Source organism: Moschus berezovskii, chromosome 21, assembly GCF_049115385.1.
Source record: "Moschus berezovskii isolate FMDL1 chromosome 21, NW_MosBer_1.0, whole genome shotgun sequence".
Lineage (NCBI taxonomy): Eukaryota > Metazoa > Chordata > Mammalia > Artiodactyla > Moschidae > Moschus > Moschus berezovskii.
The window spans coordinates 63,333,043-63,356,405 of NC_142480.1; the positions used below are offsets into that span (position 1 = coordinate 63,333,043).

General features: G+C 38.1%; 1 protein-coding gene across 9 annotated transcripts in view; it reads left to right on the forward strand.

Annotated features, from left to right (window-relative positions):
- The window catches only part of MEF2A (myocyte enhancer factor 2A), a 201,386-nt gene that overhangs the window by 12,806 nt on the left and 165,217 nt on the right, over positions 1 to 23,363 (forward strand). For 8 of the 9 annotated variants that reach the window (XM_088829695.1, XM_055417703.2, XM_088829694.1 and 5 more), the window contains exon 2: positions 22,176 to 22,261. The exons of the other annotated variant lie outside the window; for it this stretch is intronic. The gene's annotated coding sequence lies outside the window, so the exon portion shown is untranslated. The remainder of the gene's footprint in view (positions 1 to 22,175; positions 22,262 to 23,363) is intronic. 9 annotated transcript variants of the gene reach the window in all.

Sequence of the window (23,363 nt, forward strand, 5' to 3'; positions counted from 1 at the left end):
GGAGTTGGCCATGAAATGGGTATTTGAAGAGGAGTGGAAGTGAAGATATGTAATGGGCAGGGAAAGAGGAGGAATTGTCTATTTAAAAAAGCCTAAGTGTGTGCTTGCCCTAAGGCAGAGTAACTCTGTTTTGATTATCTCAAGATTTTCAGTGTTTGATCTTGGAAAATAAAAGTGAAATCTTTCAAATACTATGTTCTCAATTGTTGTTTGTCAGTTGTTAAGTTGTGTCCAATTCTTTGACCCCATGGACTGCAGCACGCCAGGCTTTCCTGTCCTTCACCATCTCCCTGAGTTTGCTCAAACTCATGTCCATTGCGGAGAAGGCAATGGAAACCCACTCCAGTAATCTTGCCTGGAAAATCCCATGGACGGAGGAGCCTGGTCGGCTGCAGTCTATGGGGTCGCGAAGATTCGGACATGACTGAGCAACTTCTCTTTCACTTTTCGCTTTCATGCTTTGGAGAAGGAAATGGCAACCCACTCCAGTGTTTTTGCCTGGAGAATCCCAGGGACGGGGGACCCTGGTGGGCTGCCATCTGTGGGGTCGCAGAGTCAGACACGACTGAAGCGACTAAGCAGCAGCAGCAGCAGCATGTCCATTGAGTCAGTGATGCCATCCAGCCATCTCATCTTCTCTCTCCCGCTTCTCCTGCCCTCAGTCTTTCCCAGCATCAGGGTCTTTCCCAGTGAGTTGACTCTCTGCATCAGGTGGCCAAAATATTGGAACTTTCAGCTTCCTCATCAGTCCTGCCAATGAATATTCAAGGTTGATTTCTTTTAGAATTGACTGGTTTAATCTCCTTGGTGTCCAAGGGAGTCTCAAGAGCCTTCTCCAGCACCACAATTCAAAAGCATTAGTTCTTTGGCACGCAGCCTTCTTTGTGGTTCAGCTCTCACATCTGTACATGGCTACTGGAAAGACCATAGCTTTGACTATATGAACTTCTGTTGGCAAAATGATGTCTCTGCTTTTTAGTACAGTGTCTAGGAGCAAGCATCTTTTAATTTCGTGGTTGCAGTTAAGATTTTCTTAAGCAAAAAAAGAAAAAAGCCCACAGGAGGCTGTTTAATTGCTCCAGGCTCATCTTGTATTTTACCTTTCCCAATCCTGGACTCACCTTCTTTTCTGAAGAGCCTTGGCTCCTTTTATTGGAGGATGGCATTTCGAAACCAAGATCTGTGTTCAGTTCAGTTCAGTTGCTCAGTCGTATCCGACTCTTTGCGACCCCATGAATCAAAGCACGCCAGGCCTCCCTGTCCATCACCAACTCCCGGAGTTCACTCAAACTCATGTCCATCGAGTTGGGGATGCCATCTAGCCATCTCATTCTCTGTCGTCCCCTTCTCCTCCTGCCCCCAATTCCTCCCAGCATTAGAGTCTTTTCCAGTGAGTCAACTTGTCGCATGAAGTGGCCAAAGTATTGGAGTTTCAGCTTTAGCATCAGTCCTTCCAGTGAACACCCAGGATTGATCTCCTCTAGAATGGACTGGTTGGATCTTCTTGCAGTCCAAGGGACTCTCAAGAGTCTTCTCCAGCACCACAGTTCAAAAGCATCAATTCTTCGGCGATCAGCTTTCTTCGGTGTGCTAATTGCCCCTGAGGTATCATTGTTTCTTTGCCTTCTCAGCAGACCTAAGAAATATGTTTGTGTATACTAACCTATTGGAGAAGGCAATGGCACCCCACTCCAGTATTCTTGCCTGGAAAACCCCATGGACGGAGGAGCCTGGTGGGCTGCAGTCCATGGGGTCACGAAGAGTCAGACACGACTGAGTGCCTTTACTTTCACTTTTCACTTTCATGTACTGGAGAAGGAAATGGCAATCCACTCCAGTGTTCTTGCCTGGAGAATCCCAGGGATGGGGAGCCTGGTGGGCTAAAGTCCTTGGGATCGCAGAGTCAGGCATACTAAAGCAACTGAAGACACACACACAGGAACCTAATAAACCTATTTAATAGCGGCCATGGTTTTAACTGTGGTTAAATACAGTTTAAACTGTATTAAATGGTTTAAGTAATCATAAAGAGTAAATAATCATAAAGAGTATGGGAAAGACATGAAGTTTGCTAGTGTAGATGAATTTTGGAAGCGTTGTGCCTTGTGAATTATTAGGAAGTCGTAGATAGTTACCTGAAATCAAATGAAACAACACCAGATGTGGATGGATGTGGCTCATAACAGATGCTGTTATATTGTGGACTGTAGTAGATCATTTTAATTTGATTCAGTTCTCCCTTGGGTGCCTTGCAATTTATTCTTCGTTTCTGTAAATTTTTTTCTAATTCTTTTTTAAATTCAGTCACTTTTAACTTTCTTGTTTTTAGTTTTTCAATTGCTGTCTGAGTCAAAGTGATTTTCATATCCTCAAATGCTTGTTTGAATATATTAATACAATTATTAATATAATTAAAGTTCTTAATATAGTAGGGATACTATATTAATAGAATATCTTTAATTCTGTTTGGAATACTGACTTACAGATTTTCTTTCTGCTTTGAGGTTGTTTTTGGTAGGGTTTTTCCCTCACATGATATGTCAAATTCTGTTCCCTGATTTTCTGGATTGCACTTTTCTTTTGTTCATTTTTGTGGTAGTGGGGTTTTTTACGGTATTCCTAGTTTAATGGTGCCCTCTTCTGTCAGTATAGAATAGTCCTGTCACTTCAATAGTTTTTATTTGTCTGTTTTAATGGTTGAAGAGAAGGATTGTGAGACTTCCAATTCTATTATTCTTTTTGGTCTAGCAAGGCCTTAACATTTCCCCTTTTTCTTTTTCCTTTTACCATCCAGTTGCCAAAGGACACTCCTTTTTTCTGTCTTCTCCCAGAGCGTTATGCTTCAAGGTTGTGCCACTTTACTTGGTGGATCACACTTTGAATGATACCTATTCGTTTAAATCACCAGAAGTTTGAACTTCCTTGCCTTAGTTTGTGGTCTGATCTGCCCATTCCCCCAGTATTTTCCAGGATTTAGAGTGGGTTTAATAATTTTGGTGGTCTTTGCAATGATCCTAAGGCCTATTTGCTGGCACCAAGCCTTGTGGTTGAGTGGGGGTGGAGTGACAGTCTTAGAGGTAAAGCACTGAGATTTGGTAGTTTTTCATAGTTGTTTTGTTGTTGTTTTTGGTCTTCAGACTGTGCTGAAAGCTTGACTTTGAGTAGAATTTCCTTTTCCTCATTTTTTTCATATGCTTTTAGTCTTTCAGTTGTGTCCAACTCTTTGCAACCCCATGGACTGCAGCCCACCAGGCTCCTCTCTCCATGGGGATTCTCCAGGCAAGAATACTGGAGTGGGTTGCCACGCCTTCCTCCAGGGGATCTTCCTAACCCAGGGATTGAACCCAGTCTCCCACATTGTAGGTGAATTCTTTACCACCTGAGCCACCAGACAATAGGGGGAATATTTTTAGTTACTTAGAGAATGCTACCACCAGTATCCTCACTAAAGTGTCTGCTTTTGGGGGAGGGGGAGCAGGAATCTATTACTTGCGCTATTGGTGCTACAAAGCTTTTAGTTATGAAAAGAAATGTCAACTTCCATTGCTGAGCTGGAGACTTTAGAAAGTACCTTGTAGGAAAAATAAGCTAGTTTAAATATTCTTACTTCATTCTGCTGGCATACAAATGTAGGTTCTAGGTTATTACAGGAGTCTTAAGTACTTTTTTCTGTCAAGTTATTAATTCAAATATTTATTTCTATAATGTATATTAGAAGCACCTTGGTTTTATTATAATATGAATGAATTATAGGCCTGTATTCAACCTAAGACTTGGTACTTCTTTATTCTAGTGACAGTATAGTATAATACCTTTATGAAAAAGATCTAAACTTGGAAATTGATCTGAATGTTGACTTCTTTGAAAGTTAAACTACTTGTATCTCTTCTCATTGTTTCTCTACTCCTTTTCAGCCTTCTCAGTTTATGATTTGAATCCTTTGATTACAATAAGCTGTAGGTATTGTGTTGTTTCTTGGTTGTACACTTTCATTGTGTTTAATAGGTTAGCACTGTTTATTGTAGCTAAAGTTAATTGGTTCTCTATCTTATATACTTTATATCTCTGTCTTTTTAATATGAGAAATTTAACCTAAAGTTGGAAGTTATTTATGCTTGGTTTCTAGAATTTAGTTGCTTAAAATATTTATTACATTTAACCATTTCTTTCCCTAGAATTAACAAGTATTTGGTCAGTGTTTTATGTTGTTGGAGGAGAAATTGACATGTTCTACTAGTCATCATACATTTATTTTTAAAAACATAGGGCAGAATTAAAAGGCGTGTTGACTTTAAACATCAGACATCTTTCATAATATAAATCAAAATATTTTATTATTAATGATGTGTTTTTGGAATTTTCCTCTTGCCTTTTTCATGGTGTTTAAAGGCAGTCAGTACTTATGCCCAGCTGTCTTTTGTACCTCATATATGAGCTTTCATTTCTTTTTTCATAGCTTCCATAAGTCATAAATAATGACTTGACAGGCATTTTATACAATTTCTTTTCATTGCCCTACCCCTTTTCTTCCTGGTATATACAATAGCCCGGAAGCAATGTCCATGGCTCTGATCCCTTGTGCCTTCCTTTTGTATTTTTTTCATTTTCCATTGTCACTACTTTAACTATTGTTTCTGTATCGTTGATGCAGAAACATAAGCACATGTAATATATAGCTCTTTGCTTCTAGTTGGTGATTGTGTAGAAAGGGTAAAACCCTATTTATTAATGGGCTACATTAATTATCATGTGATGTGTAAATCTTAGACACAGTGTATAGATCAGGGAGTTCAAGGAAGGAAGAGTTTAGAAGTGACCAGGGGATGCTTCATGGGAGAATTGATGTTTGAACTGGATGTCAAGCTTTATTGTCAGAAATGTAGAAAATATATTCCACAAAAGATATTCCACATGTATTGAACCTAGTTTGCCTCAGAAATTCAGTTCAGTTGCTCAGTCCTGTCCAATTCTTTGTGACACCATGGACTGCAGCCTTCCCTGTCCGTCACCACTGCCCGGAGCTTGCTCACACTCATGTCTACTGTGTCAGTGATGCCATCTAACCATCTCATCCTCTGTCGTCTTCTTCTCCTCCTGCCTTCAATCTTTCCCAGCATCAGGGTCTTATCCAGTGAGTCAGTTCTTCATATCAGGTGGCCAGAGTATTGGAGTTGCAGCTTCAGCATCAGCCCTTCCAATGAATATTCAGCACTGATTTCCTTTAGCATTGACTGGGTGGTTCTCCTTGCAGTCCAAGGGACTCTCAAGAGTCTTCTCCAACACCACAGTTCAAAAGCATCAATTCTTTGGTGTTCAGCTTTCTTTATAGTCCAGCTCTCACATCTATACCTGACTATTGGAAAAACCATAGCTTTGACTAGATGGACCTTTGTTGGCAAAATGATGCCTCTGCTTTTTAATATGCTGTCTAGGTTGGCCATAACTTTTCTTCCAGGGAGCTAGGGTCTTTACTTTTATGGCTGCACTCACCATCTGCAGTGATTTTGGAGCCCCCCAAAATAAAGTCTGTTGCTGTTTCCAGTGATTCCCCATTTTTTGCCATGAAGTGATGGGACCGGATGCCAAAAACTTTGTTTTTTGAATGTTGTTTTAAGCCAAACTTTTCGTTCTCTTTTTTCACTTTCATCAAGAGGCTTGTTAGTTCTTCTTCGCTTTCTGCCATAAGGGTGGTGTCATCTGCATATCTGAGGTTATTGATATTTCTCCTTTCTATCTTGATTCCACCTTGTGCTTCCATCTAGCCCAGCATTTCTCATGATGTACTTTGCATATAAGTCAAATAAGCAAGGTGACAATATATAGCGTTGACATACTCCTCTCCAAATTTGGAACCAGTCTTTTGTTCCATGTTTGGTTCTAATTGTTGCTTCTTGACCTGCATACAGATTTCTCAGGAGGCAGGTCAGGTGGTCTTGGTGTTTCCATCTTTTGAAGAATGTTCCGCAGTTTATTGTGATCCACACAGTCAAAGGCTTTGACATAGTCAATGAAGCAGAAATAGATGTTTTTCTGGAACTCTCTTGCTTTCTTCATGTCGGCAATTTGATCTCTGGTGCCTCTGCCTTTTCTAAAACCTGCTTGAACATCTGGGAGTTCATGGTTCACGTATTGCTGAAGCTTGGCTTGGAGAATTTTGAGCATGACTTTACTCACGTGTGAGATGAGTGCAGTTGTGCGGTACTTTGAGCATTCTTTGGCATTGCCTTTCTTTGGGATTGGAATGAAAACTGACCTTTTCCAGTCCTGTGGCCACTGCTGAGTTTTCCAAATTTGCTGGCATATTGAGTGTATTACTTTCATAGCATCATCTTTTAGGATTTGAAATAGCTCAACTGGAATTCCGTCACCTCCACTAGCTTTGTTCGTAGTGATGCTTCCAAAGGTCCACTTGACATCACATTCCAGGATGTCTGGCTCTAGGTGAGTGATCACACCATTGTGGTTATCTGGGTTGTGAAGACCTTTTTTGTATAGTTCTTCTGTGTACTCTTCCCTGTGGCTCAGCTGATAAAGAATCTGCCCACAGTGCGGGAGACCTGGGTTCGATCCCTGGATTGGGAAGATCCCCTGGAGAAGGGAAAAGCTACCCACTCCAGTATTCTGGCCTGGAGAATTGCATGGACTGTATAGTCTATGGGGTCGCAAAGAGTCGGACACGACTGAGCTACTTTTGCTTTTGCATTCTGTATACTCTTGCCACCTCTTCTTAATAATCTTCTGCGTCTGTTAGGTCCATACCATTTCTGTCCATTACTGTGTTCGTCTTTGTATGAAGTGTTCCCTTGGTATCTCTAATTTTCTTAAAAAGATCTCTAGTCTTTCCCATTCTATTGTTTTTCTCTGTTTCTTTGCAGCCTTGAGGAAGGCTTTCTTATCTCTCCTTGCTATTGTTTGGAACTTTGCATTCAGATGGATATGTCTTTCCTTTTCTCCTTTGCCTTTTGCTTCCCTTCTTTTCTCAGCTATTTATAAGGCTTCCTCAGACAACCATTTTGCCTTTTTGCATTTCTTTTTTTGGGGGGATGGTCTTGATCACTGCCTCCTCTACAGTGTCACAAACCTCCATCCATAGGTCTTCAGGCACTCTGTCAGATCTAATCTTGAATATATATTTCACTTTCACTTTCATTATATTTCATTATATACTTTCACTGTACAGTCATAAGGGATTTGATTTACGTCATACCTGAATGGTCTAGTGGTTTTCCCTATTTTCTTCAATTTAAGTCTGAATTTGGCAATAGTGAGTTCGTGATCTGAGCCACAGTCAGCTCCCCGTCTTGTTTTTGCTGACTTTATAGAGCTTCTCCATCTTTGTCTGCAAAGAATATAATCAGTCTGATTTCAGTATTGACTGTCTGGTGATGTCCAAGTGTAGAGTCGTCTCTTGTGTTGTTGCAAGAGGCTGTTTGCTATGACTAGTGTATTGTCTTGGCAAAACTCAGTTAGCCTTTGCCCTGCTTCATTCTCTATTCCAACCTCAGTTTTGCCTGCTACTCGAGGTATCTCTTGACTTCCTACTTTTGCATTCCAGTCCCCTATGATGAAAAGGGCATCTTTTTTGGTGTTACTTCTAGAAGGTGTTGTAGATCTTCATACAACTGTTCAACTGCAGCTTCTTCAGCATTACTGGTTGGGGCATAGATTGGATTACTGTTGTATTGAATGGTTTGCCTTGGAAACAAAGAGAGATCATTTTGTTGTTTGGCTCAGAAGTAGAAGACAGTAAAACAAGGAAGAGAGCTTGAGACCAGATTGCCGAGCACCTCAGATGTTGAGCAGTTTCGGCTTGGTTCTTCAGCTAAGTAAGAGCTGTTGAAAAGTCTTTTAAACTTGGAATTGACCAGGGCTGCCTTTAATGTTAATATTCCTATATAACAAGATAGGGAAGATGATATGTCTAATAAAGCTTGGTTCCTTAAAGAATAATGCTTAACAACACTTGTTTAAAAAGGACAGTGCTAGCCTCATTCTTTGATTATTTGAAATAAATTAGTGGGAATATATGCCTTTCAAGTAGAAGACATGTATAAAGATAGATATTTTCTCCCTCTTCTCTGTATCTCACATCTTGATCGTCTTTCCATGTCAGGCCAAATGCTGTGTTCTCCATAAAGAACTGATTCCTTCCAATTAGGAGGCTTTTCTTTGAAATCCTCCATTAAACTTTGTATCTGTCATTTTGTACCTACCATGTTTGATGTTATAATAAAGGCAGTAGATGTATACACACTGCATTGAAGGTTTTATGCTTGTGTCTTATTCTTGCATTTTCATGTTGATTTTTAGTGAGTATATAGTAATCTGTTAAATTTCTGTCTTTAAAATGACCCCAGGGATTTGGGCTGAACTGAGGTTTTGGACTGAACTGCTGCTGCTGGTCTGGATCAGTAATTCTGAACATTTTTTCCTGCTAGGAGATACAGTAGATGAAATTTTGACACTTGCACTTCCATAGATCTGCTTAGCAGGGAAGTAAAATGTTGCAGTGGTTTATAATTGCCGCAGCTCTCCTAGGATATATTGTCAGTGCAACAAGTAGTAGGTGCTGTAGAGTTCTTAGGGCAGTAGCTGTAAGTCTTCCTAATTCTGTGCCATTTAGAAAAGTTACACCAGAATGCAAGCAGAGGTAATACTATTGGGATAATCTAAAGGCCCCCACCTCTCTATTTAAGGCTCAAAGCGGCCCTTAGCAATATCAAATTATTTGCAATAAAAATCCCAAGTTATAGTATTCATCTTTGAGAATAACTTTAGGGTGGTTTGGGCTTTTTCTTTTCCATTAGTGCAGATATTTTTGTTGTTACTATTAGTTTTAAATAGAGCAAACCCTCTTTTGATGTGGATTAGACTGGTAGTCTGGATTTTACGCCTGGATTCCATTTCATTTCTTAAGTTTTAGAGCTTGTCTTACTAAAAAGACCTCTGAGGCATCTTCCAATTCAAACTGTAGTAAATAAAGTATTCAAATTTTTTCTAGATTCTGGCAAACATCCTTATTAATATGGACATCTGTTTGACACACTTTGTTAGTTTACCAGACTGTGTAACCAAAGTGATGTATATTTGGCCATTCATTATATTAAGTGCCTGGTGTGAAATTTTAAACTGTGTTTATTTTTAAACTTTTTTTGTGGACAAAATATGCTTTTTGTTATTGGGGTTTGAGTGGTTGAGGACTGTAAAAAATGATAAATTCCAGTAACTATATGCCTGACAAGGAATACTGGGAGTGTTAGCCCTTAAGGTTGGGTTGAACAGACGGAGCTTCAGCATTTGAGATGTAGCATTCTCCACTTGGTGAAATACAGCAGTATCAGAACATGTAATAAACGTTAATATTAAGTATTAATATGAATGCTGTCAGTATGGTTGCTGATTGTAGATTTGAGGGTGATAAATTATTTGGAGAATAAAATATGAACTAGTAATTTATGTAAAATGCTTAGTAATTTGTGGCTTAACTTCAGATATGTGTATCATTATGGGGAAGATGTTAGATACCATAATGAAGCAAGATTATAGAAAATAAAATGCAAAGATACTGTATTATAACAGTAGAAATGAACACATATATCCACACAAAAACTCATATACCATTGCTCATAGCAGCATTATTTATAATACGTAAAAAGTGGAAACAACTCAAATGTCTGTCAACTGATGAATGAATAAATAAAATGTGGTATTTCCATACAATAGAATATTACTTGGCAATAAAAAGGGTTGAAGTACTGATGCATGCTATAACAAATGGATCTTGAAAACACTGTTAAGTGAAATAAACTAGTTATGGAAGACCATAATATGGTTCAATTTATATGAAATGTTTGGAATAGGCAATTCTAGAGAGACAAAAAGTTGATGCCTCACTGCAGGGCTTGGGGTGTGGGGTGGGAATTGGGAGTGGAGAGTGACTGCTGAGAGATACAAGTTTCTTTTAAGGGTGATGAAAATATTCTAGAATTACTGATGATGATTGCACACCAGTAATTTTTTATATACTTGTGAATATAAAAAACATTCAGGTGTATATACTTGAAATGTATTAATTCTGTGGCATGTGAATTATATCTCAAAGCTATTTCCTTTTTTATTTTTAAACAGAGGCTGTGTGAAGAGATGTTTTGGAGTAAATGGGTACTTTGGGGGAGGCAGATGGAAGTGGAAGGGCATAGAGGAAGATGGGCATTTCTTGGCATCAGTATACTATCACATTTTAATGCAAATGTGCCTTCTCCATTTGCTGGCTAAGAATGTAACAGATTGTGTTTTAGTGGGCATTGTATAAGAACCCAGCTTTTTAACATTATACTGATACTGGAATTGTGCATTATTCCACTCGACAGGATTAGTCTTGCCTTTGTCTTGTTTTTGTATTTTTTGTAGTATTAGGTTGACACACTTTCCTGTTTTCAAGGTGGTGCATAATTGTGTTCTGCCCATCCATCCATCCTACACCCTGCTTTGCTGTTTTTGTTCACACTTGCTCTCATTTGTGTCATCTTTCTTACCTCCTGTATTTGGAAGAGTCCCTAGTTTCCTGGGTGCTTGAAATCACTTTTTTCCTTCGGTGCTTGGTTCTGTGAAATGAACAAAAAGGTATTGTTTCTTGTGGCTTAGTATCTTTTTATGTGTTTATAAATCTATCCTTTTAAGGCCTTAATAATATTTTTTTTCAATTCTAGCATTATATTAAATGATTCCAAATATATTCCAAAACGTCTCATTTGGCTTTTGCTGTGTACAGTGTTTGGGCTTCCCAGGTGGTGCTAGTGGTAAAGAACCCACCTCCTAATGCAAGAGACATAAGAGAGGAGGTTTCCATCCCTGGGCCGGGAAGGTCCCCTGGAGGAAGGTATGGCAATCCACTCCAGTGTTTTCTTTTACCCCAGTTTTTTTTTTTTTTTTTTTAATTTATTTTAATTGGAGTATAATTGCTTTACAATATTGTGGTGGTTTTTGCCATACATCGACATGACTCACTCACAGGTATACATGTGTCCCCCATTCCTTAACCCCCCTTCCACCTTCCTCCCTACCCCATCCCTCTGGGTTGTCCCAGAGCACCAGCTTTGAGTGCCCTGCTTCATGCATTGAACTTGCACTGGTCATCTGTTTTACATATGGTAATATACATGTTTCAACGCTATTCTCTCAAATCATCCCACCCTCCCCTTTTCCCACATAGTCCAAAAGTCTGTTCTTTACATCTGTGTCTCTTTTCCTGCCTTGCGTATAGGATCATCATTACCGTCTTTCTAAATTCCATATATATGCATTAATATACTGTACTGGTATTTCTCTTTCTAACTTACTTTAATAGGCTCCAGTTTTGTCCACTTCATTAGAACTGACCCAAATGTGTTCTTTTTTATAACTGATATGTACCACAACTTCCTTATCCATTCGTCTGGCAGTGGACATCTAGGTTGCTTCCATGTCCTAGCAATTGTAAACAGTGCTGCAATGAACATTGGGGTACATGTGTTTCTTTCAATTCTGGTTTGGTGTGTATGCCCATCAGTGGAATTGCTGGGTCACATGACAGTTCTATTTCCAGTTTTTTAAAGAATCTCTACACTTCTCCTCGATGGCATCACTGACTCGACCGACATGGGTCTGAGTGAACTCCGGGAGTTGGTGAACAGGGAGGCCTGGCGTGCTATGATTCATGGGGTCGCAAAGAGTCGGACACGACTGAGCGACTGAACTGAACTATACTTCTCCATAGTGGCTGTACCAGTTTGCATTCCCACCAGCAGTGTAAGAGGGTTCCCTTTTCTCCACACTCTCTCCAGAATTTATTGTTTGTAGATTTTTTGATGATGGCCATTCTGACTGATGTGAACTGACACCTCACTGTTTTTTTTGATTTGCATTTCTCTGATAATGAGTGATGTTGAGCATCTTTTCATGTGTTTCTTAGCCATCCGTATGTCTTCTTTGGAGAAGTGTCTGTTTAATTCTTTGGCCCACTTTTTGATTGGGTTTTTTGTTTTTCTGGTGTTGAGCTGCATGAGCTGCTTATGTATTTTGGAGATTAATTCTTTGTCAGTTGCTTCGTTTGCTATTATTTTCTCCTATTCTGAAGGCTGCCTTTTCACCTTGCTTATAGTTCCTTCATTGTGCAAAAGCTTAAGTAAGTCCCATTTGTTTATTTTTGCTTTTGTTTCCATTATTCTGGGGAATGGGTCATAGAAGATCTTGCTGTAATTTATGTCTTTTACATTTTTGTGATTTATGTGATTTATGTTTTTGTGGTTTCCTCCGTGTGTATGCTTATGTTTTTGTGATTTATGTGATTTATGTTTTCCTCTACAAGTTTTGTAGTTTCTGGTCTTATATTTATCTTTAATCCATTTTGAGTTTATTTTTGTGTATGGTGTTAGAAAATGTTCTAGTTTCATTCTTTTACAGGTGGTTGACAAGTTTTCGCAGCACCACTTGTTAAAGAGATTGTCTTTCTGCTCCTTTGTCAAAGATAAGGTGTCCATAGGTGCCTGGATTTATCTCTGGGCTTTCTGTTTTGTTCCGTTGATCTATATTTCTGTCTTTCACCCCAGTATTCTTGCCTGGAGAATTCCCATGGACAAAAAAGCCTGACAGACTACAGTCCATAGGGTCAAAAAGAGTCAGACACTCAGCACGCACGCACGCACGCATGTATACAGTTTTTGATTTCTGATTTCTTCAACAAAGTGATCATTTTTTAATAGGAATATTGCTGACCAGTTGACTTCCAGTGGCATTCTCCATCTGTTCTGTTTGCCTCCTTTTCTGGGTTATTTCTTTACGAAGCTAGCACTTATTGAGTTTGTACTGTATGCCAGGCAATATGCTAAGTATATATGCTTATTTAATTCTCATCACTAAATTTATGAAGTATATGAACTATTACTGTAGTGTTTTATAGATGAGAAAACTAAGACTCAAAAGATAATGCTGATTGTTCTTGGTCTTGTATATATGTTTTTATAATGCTTGACCTTCGTATGTATTTGATGGTTTCTCAAAATTTTGCAAATGTATTCCTGAATCGAATCATACAATATGTGTTCTGTGTCTGGATTTTTTCCCTCACTGAAATGTTTTTGCAGTTAATCCATGTTTATGTCTATCAGTACTTTGTTCCAGTTTACTGTTGCCTAGTGTTCATTTATATGTTTACATCACAATTTGTTCATTCACCTTTCATGGACATTTTGGTTTCCAATTTGGAAATAAAATTTCTCCCCTTCATTTTTGTGCTATTTTCATCATCTGTTTTATGCTGCATGTTATTATTTTTATATATTGTTGCTACTTTTACTTTACAAACTAGTATCTTTTTAAAAATTAAAAGAAAATAAGCTCATAATCATTTCTGTTGGTCTTCCTTTGTGTAAAAATATGTTTTTATCTGCAGATTTATAGAAAAATTGAACAGGAAGTACAGAGTTCTCATATATTAATACTTGTCTCTCATTCTTTCTCTCTCCCCTTTTCCTATTATTAACATGTTGCATTGGTGTGTTACCTTTGTTACAGTTGATATTGATGCATTATTATTAACTAAGTCCATAGTTTATGTTCACTTGGTTGTACAGTTCTACTGTTCTTCCTGAAGAACTTCTTTCAGTATTCCTTGTAGAGCAGGCCTACTGGTGACAGGTTGTGAGCTTTTGTATATCTGAAAGTGTCTTTATTTGTCCTTCATCTGTGAAGGGTATTTTTTGCTTTATGTCGATTTTAATTAACAGGTTTTTCCCCCTAGCACTTTAAAGGCATTATTCCTTTGTTTAAACTTGTTAAGACAAGTTTTCCCTTACTTTGGTTGCTTTTAAGTTTTTTTTTTTTAATGTTAATGGATTTTAGCAGTTCGATTATTAAATGTTTTGATATGGTTTCTTTGTGCTTGTTTTTTGTTCAGTGAGTTTCTTGAGTATACAGGTTTAGTTTTTCTCAAATTTGGACGTTCTTTTGCCTTTATTTTTTCAGATATTTTTTTCTGACTCCCTATCCTTCTGGGACTACAATTACACCACTTTTAGACTGCCCTTGATATTCTAGCAGGTACTTGATGCTCTGTTCTTCATTTCTTTTTTTGGTTTCTATTTTCACATCTTCAGTTTAGGGATCTTTTTTCCCTGCACTGTTGAATCTGTTGCCAAGTATATCCAGTTTTTTTTATTTGAGATACTGTGTTTTTCATCTTTAGAGATTCCTTTGATTCTTTTCAAAGTAATTATCTTTTTTCTTTCTATTTTTCATTAAATCCTTTAATATACTTGCAGCATTTTAAAGTTTATATCTTTGAGAATATCATCTTTTTCTTGTTTCTGGGTCTGTTTTCTTTTCTCAAAAATTTTCCCCTTCATATGTTAACACATTTTTCCATTTTCTTATGTTTAGTAAGTTTCAATTGACTCTTGGACATTCATCATGCTGTTGTGTGAATTTTGTTGGTTTCTTCTCAATAGGTTTTAATTCGTTTTGGTGGTGTATTCAGTTTCTTATGGAAAAGTAGGTTAGCACTCCTACTAAATGGAGAAGGCAATGGCAAGCCACTCCAGTACTCTTGCCTAGAAAATCCCATGGACAGAGGAGCCTGGTGGGCTGCGGTCCATGCGGTCACTGCGAGTCTGACATGACTGAGCAACTTCACTTTCACTTTTCACTTTCACACATTGGAGAGGGAAATGGCAACCCACTCCAGTGTTCTTGCCTGGAGAATCCCAGGGACGGGGGAGCCTGGTAGGCTGACGTCTATGGGGTCGCACAGAGTCGGACACGACTGAGGTGACTTAGCAGCAACTCCCACTAAAAGGGTCATTCTGCTTTGGTTTCCACTGATTGCCCCAGGTTTCAGTGAGATCCTTCTCCCTTCTGGTTGAAATGTGAACATCTCCAAATCTTATGTAACCTCTGGTAACCTGAAATTTGAAATGTATTTTAAATTCATATCTCAGCAAATACACACCTTGTATTGTGTTTATAGACAGTTACTTTTGGGTTTTTTTCCCTTTTTTATTTTTGTCTTAATCTGGATTGACTCTTCAAACTGTTTTTACATAAACAACTCTTTTTTTTGATAGTGTGATATGCTCAAATTTTATGCTCAAAATATGCAGAAATGTTGATAATTTCCAAACATAAAGAGTAATTTGCTTCATAGTTGTAGCAATAATTTTAATCAAGATTTGAGGAGATACTTCTTAGGCCCTCAAGATTTGAAACTAGTGTTGTGTTATCAGCGCTTTGGTTTCACTTTGCTTTCTAGTTTTTTTACATTCACTGATTAGACACTTAAATAACAAGCTAATATGGCAAGAGATAGGAGGAAGGGAACAGATCACTTAATTTAGGTCATTCAGGTCTTCCGCAACAACAGTTGTACTGGATTTTGTCTGCTTGATAAAGCATGTTTGGGACATTTGAAGAAAGGAGTTTTGAACCTTGGTCATTTTGTTTAACTCTTTTTGTTGATACAGAAAACTGGAAGATGACAATAACTTGTGCTACAGTATAAAATAGGAATTTCAACATTTAATTATCATTGAAATGATAATGCCTTCAAAAAACTTACTTATTTTAGGGAACCCTTTTTAAAAGGTTTTTTTTTTAATGATCTCCATGTGATTTTTGTGATACTGTTTGTGTAATTTTTAGTTATGGTAATTGTAATATAGAAACTTAAAATGTATTTTTAAGGTTGTAGAGAAATGATCAGTGCTTATCATTTTTTGTTTGTATCAAGCACTGACCTGTCATTTGTCAGGATGTCTTCATGGGTATTGATGTATGCATTGTATTTCTGAAGCTGCTCAAATGTATTAGCCCTCTGAGGGTGATATACTTTGCTGTCTTTTGAGTCTGTTGTTGTACTATACATTCATTTATTTCATTTACTGAATGTTTTCAGCACAAGCATTAACTGAACGTGGTTATACATAGCTGTTAAAAACCTTCCTGGGTTCTCATCCTGGCTTTACCGCCTTATTGACTTAGCTTTATGATTTTGGCTAGTTGCTTCTTAGTATTTGTTTCCTCCTGAGGCTAATAATGAGGTTATGGTTAGCTTTACATCACTTTATATGTGTAAAGCAGTTAGGATACTGATTAGTATATGGTAAATACTCAAGTATTATTGCTGCCATTTTAGTTAGAATCATTGTTATGTTAGGCCTTTCCTGTATACATTTCCTCAAATTTTAATCCCCTCCTTATGATAGTACTTCTTTTCTACTTTTTTTTTCTCATTAAGGACTTTACACTAACCTGCTTGTATATTATATATCCTGTATTTACTATGTGTTGCACGTCACTTCCGGAGAAGGCAATGGCAAGCCACTCCAGTACTATTGCCTAGAAAATCCCATGGATGGAGGAGCCTGGTAGGCTGCAGTCCGTGGGGTCGCTAAGGGTCGGACACGACTGAGCGACTTCACTTTCACTTTTCACTTTCCACTTTCACACATTGGAGAAGGAAATGGCAACCCACTCCAGTGTTCTTGCCTGGAGAATCCCAGGGACGGGGGAGCCTGGTGGGCCTCCGTCTGTGGGGTCACACAGAGTCGGACACGACTGAAGTGACTTAGCAGCAGCAGCAGCAGCACGTCACTTCCACAAGAATGTAAGTTCCCTTAAGTCAGGAATAGATATAGAATTTTATTCCTAGCACCTAGAAAAGTGTCGGGAATATATTGGATGCTTAGTAGATGTTTTCTGAATGTATGCTGAATTGTGTGCCAGATATTGACTAGATATTGGGGAAACAGAAATGAATAAAGTACAAAAAAGTTCCTTCTCTTAAATAAGCATATAGTATAATAGACTCATACCTATAAAACTGTACTTAGTTTGCCCCCCTGTAAGTGATGGTAATGGTAATGGATACCTGAGGATGCCTTCACAGAAGGTGTCATTGAACTGGACATTTGGTCTACCTAAGAGACGAGGAGGAAAACTGTTTCCAGTCAGAGGTCACAACTTGAATGAAACAACAAGCCATTGTTACCCTGGACTGCGATAGCTTGTAATCAAGGTTAACAACAGCGTTAACTGTTGAGGGAGAAGGAAATAGAAGTAGAAGGTGCTAGGAAATTGGTTGGGACCAGGTTAGGGAAAGATGGCTGTTAGAGGTACCAGCTGTCTAGCTGTTGCCTGGACAGAGTAATGGGATTTTGGATATTCAGTATGTGAAACTTAATGATAACTGGCTGAACCGCTAACATTTTAGTTTTGGTTTTATTTTTTGAGGGTGAGGGTATATTTCATTATAGATTGTTATAAACTATAAGAACTTGGTTTTTAGAATATTGCCTTTTAGCAACTATTTTAGAACTGTATATAAAACAAATTTGCCAATAACAGTTAACTTATAGAATTGAGAAACTAATATTTTTGATGTAAGAATATGTACCATGCGTGTAATCATCAAATTTGTATTTAATAAGTTATTTACCAAGGGTCAGATTGCTAAACTTTAATTCCTTCTGTGACACTGACACAAATCTAGTGTCAAAATACATTTAAAATAATTTGTTTAGGCTGAGAACACATGAAAAATAGTTTCATTTTGAATTATTAGATTTTAGAAGTTAGTACTGTAACTGTATTTGAGGACCTTTTTCTGAGTTCTGTATTTCAGTATAACTAGATTGAAAGCAGAAATCAGGTTGCTAGCTCCTTTTAACCTCACAGAAAACAAAAGACAGTTGTGTGTGTTTTAAAGTTCAAGTTTTTATTACTTAATTTGTTTATATAAAATGAATATTTGGCATCTTGTGGCTTTCCCCTTGCCTCTAAAAGGGGTGTACATTTCAGTTAGAAACAAAACTGCAGTTTCATAATAATTAATAGTACTGAATAAGATTCAAAATATTGATATTTGTGTGGAGAAATTACCATTTTCAGTTGATGAAGCAGATTTACTTGGGGATTGCCATAATTACTGAGTCATGCAATTCTAAATTGCTGTTAGGTTGGTACAAAAGTAATTGGCGGTTTTGGACCTTGAATTTTAAATCGTTATGACTAGGCTCAAACACATCTTTATTAATCGAGATAGGAACCATTATACTCAACACATTTTTGCCAATGCGAAATAAGTTTGTTTATTTCTGCAGCATAAAAATCCATGCTTCGGACAAACTTTTGAAAGTTACTGGAACTCTTTTCTGTGTCCTGCTGGTTGTTGAAGCATTTTCCCTCCAAAAAGTCGAGATGCTTGAAAAAGTGGTAGTTGGTCAGCAAGCGGTCAAATGAATGTGGCGGATGAGGCAAAACTTTGTAACACGATTCGTTCAACTTTTGAAGTGTGGATTGTGCGACGAGCAGTTGGGTGTTGTCATGGAGAAGAATTGAACCCATTCTTTTGACCAGTGCTGGCTGCAGGCATTGCAATTTTCTGTGCATCTCATTGATTTGTTGAGTATACTTCTCATATGTAACGCTTTCACCAGGATTCGGAAAGCTGTAGTGGATCAGACGGGCAGCAAACCACCAGTGACATGACCTTTTTTGGGTGCAAGTCTGGCTTTAGAAAGTGCTTTGGAGCTTCTTCTTGGTCCATCCACTGAGCTAGTTGTCGCCAATTGTATAAAATCCACTTTTCGTTGCATGTCACCATCCAATCTAGAAGTGGCTCATGGTTGTTGTGTAGAATAAGAGATGACACTTCAAAATGATGTTCTCTTTTGATTTTTGGTATGCTCAGGAGGCACCTGCTGATCGAGCTTTTTCACCTTTCCAGTTTGCTTCAAATGCTGAATGACCATAGAATGGTCAACATTGAATTCTGTGGCAACTTCTCCTTTAGTTGGTCACTGTCAACTTCCAATGGCTAGCCACTGCGCTCCTCGTCTTCAAGGCCCTTGTCTCCTTAGCAAAACTTCTTGAACCACCACTGCCCTGTACGTTCATTAGCAATTCCTGGGCCAAATGTGTTGTTAACGTTGCAAGTAGTCTCTGCTGTTTTACGACCCATTTTGAACTCGAATAAAAAAATCAGTTGAATTTGCTTTTGGTCTAACATCTTTTCCCTAGTCTAAAATAAATATAAAATACACAGTGAGTCATATCTTTTGCCTTTTCATACTGTTCATGGGGTTCTCAAGGCAAAAATGCTGAAGTGGTTTGCCATTCCTCTTTTCCAGTGGATGTTTTGTCAGAACTATCCACCATGACCCGTCTGTAATTGAGTGGCCATACACAGTATGGCTCAAAGATTCATTGAGTTAAACAAGGCTGTGATGCATGTAATCAGTTTGGTTAGTTTTCAGTGATTGTGGTTTCCATTCTCTCTGCTCTCTAATGGATGAGGATAAGAGGCTTGTGGAAGCTTCCTGATGGGAGGAACTGGCTGTGGGTAAAACTGAGTCTTGCCCTAGTGGGCAGGGCCATGCTCAGTGAATCTTCTAGTTCTGCTTCATTGACTTACCATCTACTTTGACATAAACATCTACTTCATTGACATATCTACTTCTGCTACATTGACTACGCTAAAGCCTGTGACACTATGGATCACAACAAACGGTGGGAAATTCTTCAAGAGATGGGAATTCCAGACCACCTTACCTGCCTCCTCTGAAAACCTGTATGCAGGTCAAGAGGCAAAACAGAACAACGGACTGGTTCCAAATTGGGAAAGAAGTATGTCAAGGCTGCATATTGTCCCCTGCTTATTTAACTTATATGCTGAGTACATCATGCGAAACGCTGAATTGGATGACGTGCAAGCTGGAATCAGGATTGCCAGGAGAAATACCAATAACCTCAGATATGCAGATGACACCACCCTTATGGCAGAAAGCGAAGAGGAACTAAAGAGCCTCTTGATGAGTATGAAACAGGGGAGTGAAAAAACTGGCTTAAAATTCAGCATTCAGAAAACTAAGATCATGGCATCTAGTTCCAATACTTCATGGCAAATAGATGGAGAAACAGTGGAAACAATGATAAACTTTATTTTCTAGGGCTCCAAAATCACTGTGGACCATGACTGCAGCCATGAAATTACATGATTGCTTCTTGAAAGGAGAGTCACTTGGACTGCAAGGAGATCAAACTAGTCAGTCCTAAAGAAAATCAATCCTGAATGTTCATTAGAAGGACTGATGCTGAAGCTGAAACTCCAGTTAATACTTTGGCCACCTGATGTGAAGAGCCGACTCATTGGAAAAGACCCTGATGCTGGGAAAGATTGAAGGGAGGAGGAGAAGGGGATAATGGAGTACCAGATGGTTGCATGGTATCACTGGCTCAATGGACATGAGTTTGGGCAGGCTCAGGGACATGGTGGAGTACAGGGAGGCCTGGTATGTTGTGGTCCATGGGGTTGGAGAGAGTCAGACACAACTGAGTGACTGAACAACAACACAACAAGTAATAATTCATTAGCAAAAAAAAAGTGAGAAATGCATATTAAAATGATGTATAACTTTACCCACATTTATTTAAAAATGTATTGCAATATCAAACAGCAAAGTTCAACAATGCAAAATTGCAGTTACTTTTTACACCAGTTGAATGGATTAACATTATAATTGATCCTGGCCAACCAGGGTGAGGAGAGGCTTACATCTTTCTCTTTCTACCTAAATGTCTTGCTACTGGGGCTTCCCTCATAGCTGTCAGCCACCTGCAATGCAGGAGACCCCGGTCTTGCTTCTAATTCCAAGTGTAACAAGACTGGATGATTCTTTATATACTACACCATTGATTAGCATTCACTAGCGTTCCTTTTGGAGAAGGCAATGGCAAGCCACTCCAGTACTCTTCCCTAGAAAATATCATGGACGGAGGAGCCTGGTAGGCTGCAGTCCATGGGGTCGCTGGGAGTTGGACACGACTGAGCTTCATGCGACGAGTTGACTCACTGGAAAAGACTCTGATGCTGGGAGGGATTGGGGGTGGGAGGAGACGGGGACGACAGAGAATGAGATGGATGGATGGCATCGCCAACTCAATGGACATGAGTTTGAGTGAACTCCGGGAGTTGGTGATGGACAGGGAGGTCTGGCGTGCTGTGATTCATGGAGTCGCAAAGAGTTGGACACGACTGAGGGACTGAACTGAACTGAGCAACTTCACTTTCACGCATTAGAGAAGGAAATGGCAACCCACTCCAGTGTTCTTGCCTGGAGAATCCCAGGGATGGGGGAGCCTAGTGGGCTGCCATCTATGGGGTCGCACAGAGTTGGACACGACTGAAGTGACTTAGCAGCAGCAGCAGCAGTGTTCCTTTATTAATGTGAATAATAGACATTATTCAGTTTCATACTTGTTTTTGGCGTTTTATGTTCATTTTCGTTGTTCCCTTTAAAAGAATGAAAACTCTTAAGTATATGCAATTTCATTGACTACATACATATTTTATGGCAGTATAAGTCACTGACCCTTTCACAGTTTTTTTCCTAAATGAGAATGTAATACAGTGAATATTTTCAACTATTTTATGAGAACATAAGTTCAGTAGGCTCTGCGTACCATTTAAGTATAAAGTATATCTTGGGATACAGAGGATAGGAAAATGGGACCTGGGACACCAATTTGTCAACCTTGGCATGGATAGAATATTACTGAACATATAAGAAAACTTGAAAAATTGGATTAGTGACATTAGAAATGCCCAGTTGGCTAACATTATGTTTTTATTAGCCAGATAAAACAACAGACTTGTAAAGATGTATTTTTCATGGTACTGATGAACCTGTTTGCTGGGCAGGAACAGACACACATATGTAGAGAATGGACTTGTGGACACAGTAGTGGGGAGAGAGTGGGATGCATTGAGAAAGTAGCATTGAAACATACATTCCTGCATGTAAAATAAATGGCTTGTGGGAAGTTACTGTATAACACAGCTCAGCCTGGTGCTCTGTGATGATCTCGGAGGTGGGATGGGGCGGGGAGGGATGCTCCAGAGGGAAGGGACATATGTATACTTACAGCTGATTCACATTGTTGTTTGGCAGAAACCAACAACACTGTAAAGCAATTATCCTCCAATTAAAAATTAAAATTTTAAAAATTATTTTTCTGTTCAATAAGTATTTGTGGAACTATCTGCCAGGGGTAGTGTTGAGTGTTAAAATTTGTAGTAATGAAATTACATTTAATTTTGTTTTAGAGTTAATAATAACCTACTTAATATTTTTTTATTTATTAAGGAATTGGATTTTGTGAAAAAGGAATAAAGAAGAGTTTTCTGCAAGGATCACATCTAAGTGCAATTTTTGCTGATACATCACTTCTAGTAAGACATTTTTTTCATTTTTCTATGTTATGAAGTAAACACAATGGGAATGTTTTTGAAAAAAATCGACTGTCTTGTGAGCTTGAATAACAGTCATTTTGGAGTTTACGTTGGGAATTAATGTAGATTAATTAAGGAAATTTGTAAAATCCAGTCTGATATTCACATACACACAATATATGTAATACTGTATGGTGACAGTTTCTTGAATAGTGACACTGCTTAGATGATTCCAAACTTTTACATCTTTTCCACTTTCATCTTCCTTGATAATTACACGTATTTGAAAATAAAGAAAATATATAGTTCATATTTACTGAGACAATAAGTTGGCAGAATAGAGGGATTTTCAGATGAAAGACAAAGTGGACAGGTCTAGCCATATTTCTTGAAAGATAGAAGGATTGAAGGAAAAAATTAAGCAAATTTAAGAAATCTTTTTAACATGTGAGCTCTTTTTGTGACTTGTTTTTTGCCTTAACTCAACCGCCCGTATTTGCAGAGTTCTAGAGTAGGCTATTTTGATTTAAAAACTTACATTGGCCTAGGTTAATTGTTTCAATATGTGAGTAAGATGTGTAGTTCTCAAAAAGCTTTCATAAGAGAAACTTCACCTGAATTCTGTTTTCTGTTCAAAATGGAAGAGAAGTGAGTTATAGTAATATTATAATATAGAAGTGAGTTATAGTAATATTAGAACATTATAAAATAATATAGTTTCACATAACATTAGGGGATGGTTTTTGGTGTGTCATAATATGTTCACATTGACATTCTATTAGATATAATTGAACAAGTCTGATGGTTTTGTCAGTAAGTCTTGTGAAAGGTATTTAAAATATTTTCTGTTGTTATTATTCTTTTCATTTTAAGAATAGTTTTGCTGCTTAATGTAAGGTTTAAATTTTTCCTTCAGTGGTAGAAAAAACTTTTATGAACTTACAAAATGAGTTTTTTCTTATAATACTTTATTCCTGTATCAGTTTCCAATGGCCATACATTTTTCTTGTTAAATCTTGACTGCAGAACAACCCATTTTATGATATTCTTCAGGTTAGGGAGCCAGGGGAAAAGGTAATATTTTTTTAATTGAAAAGTATTG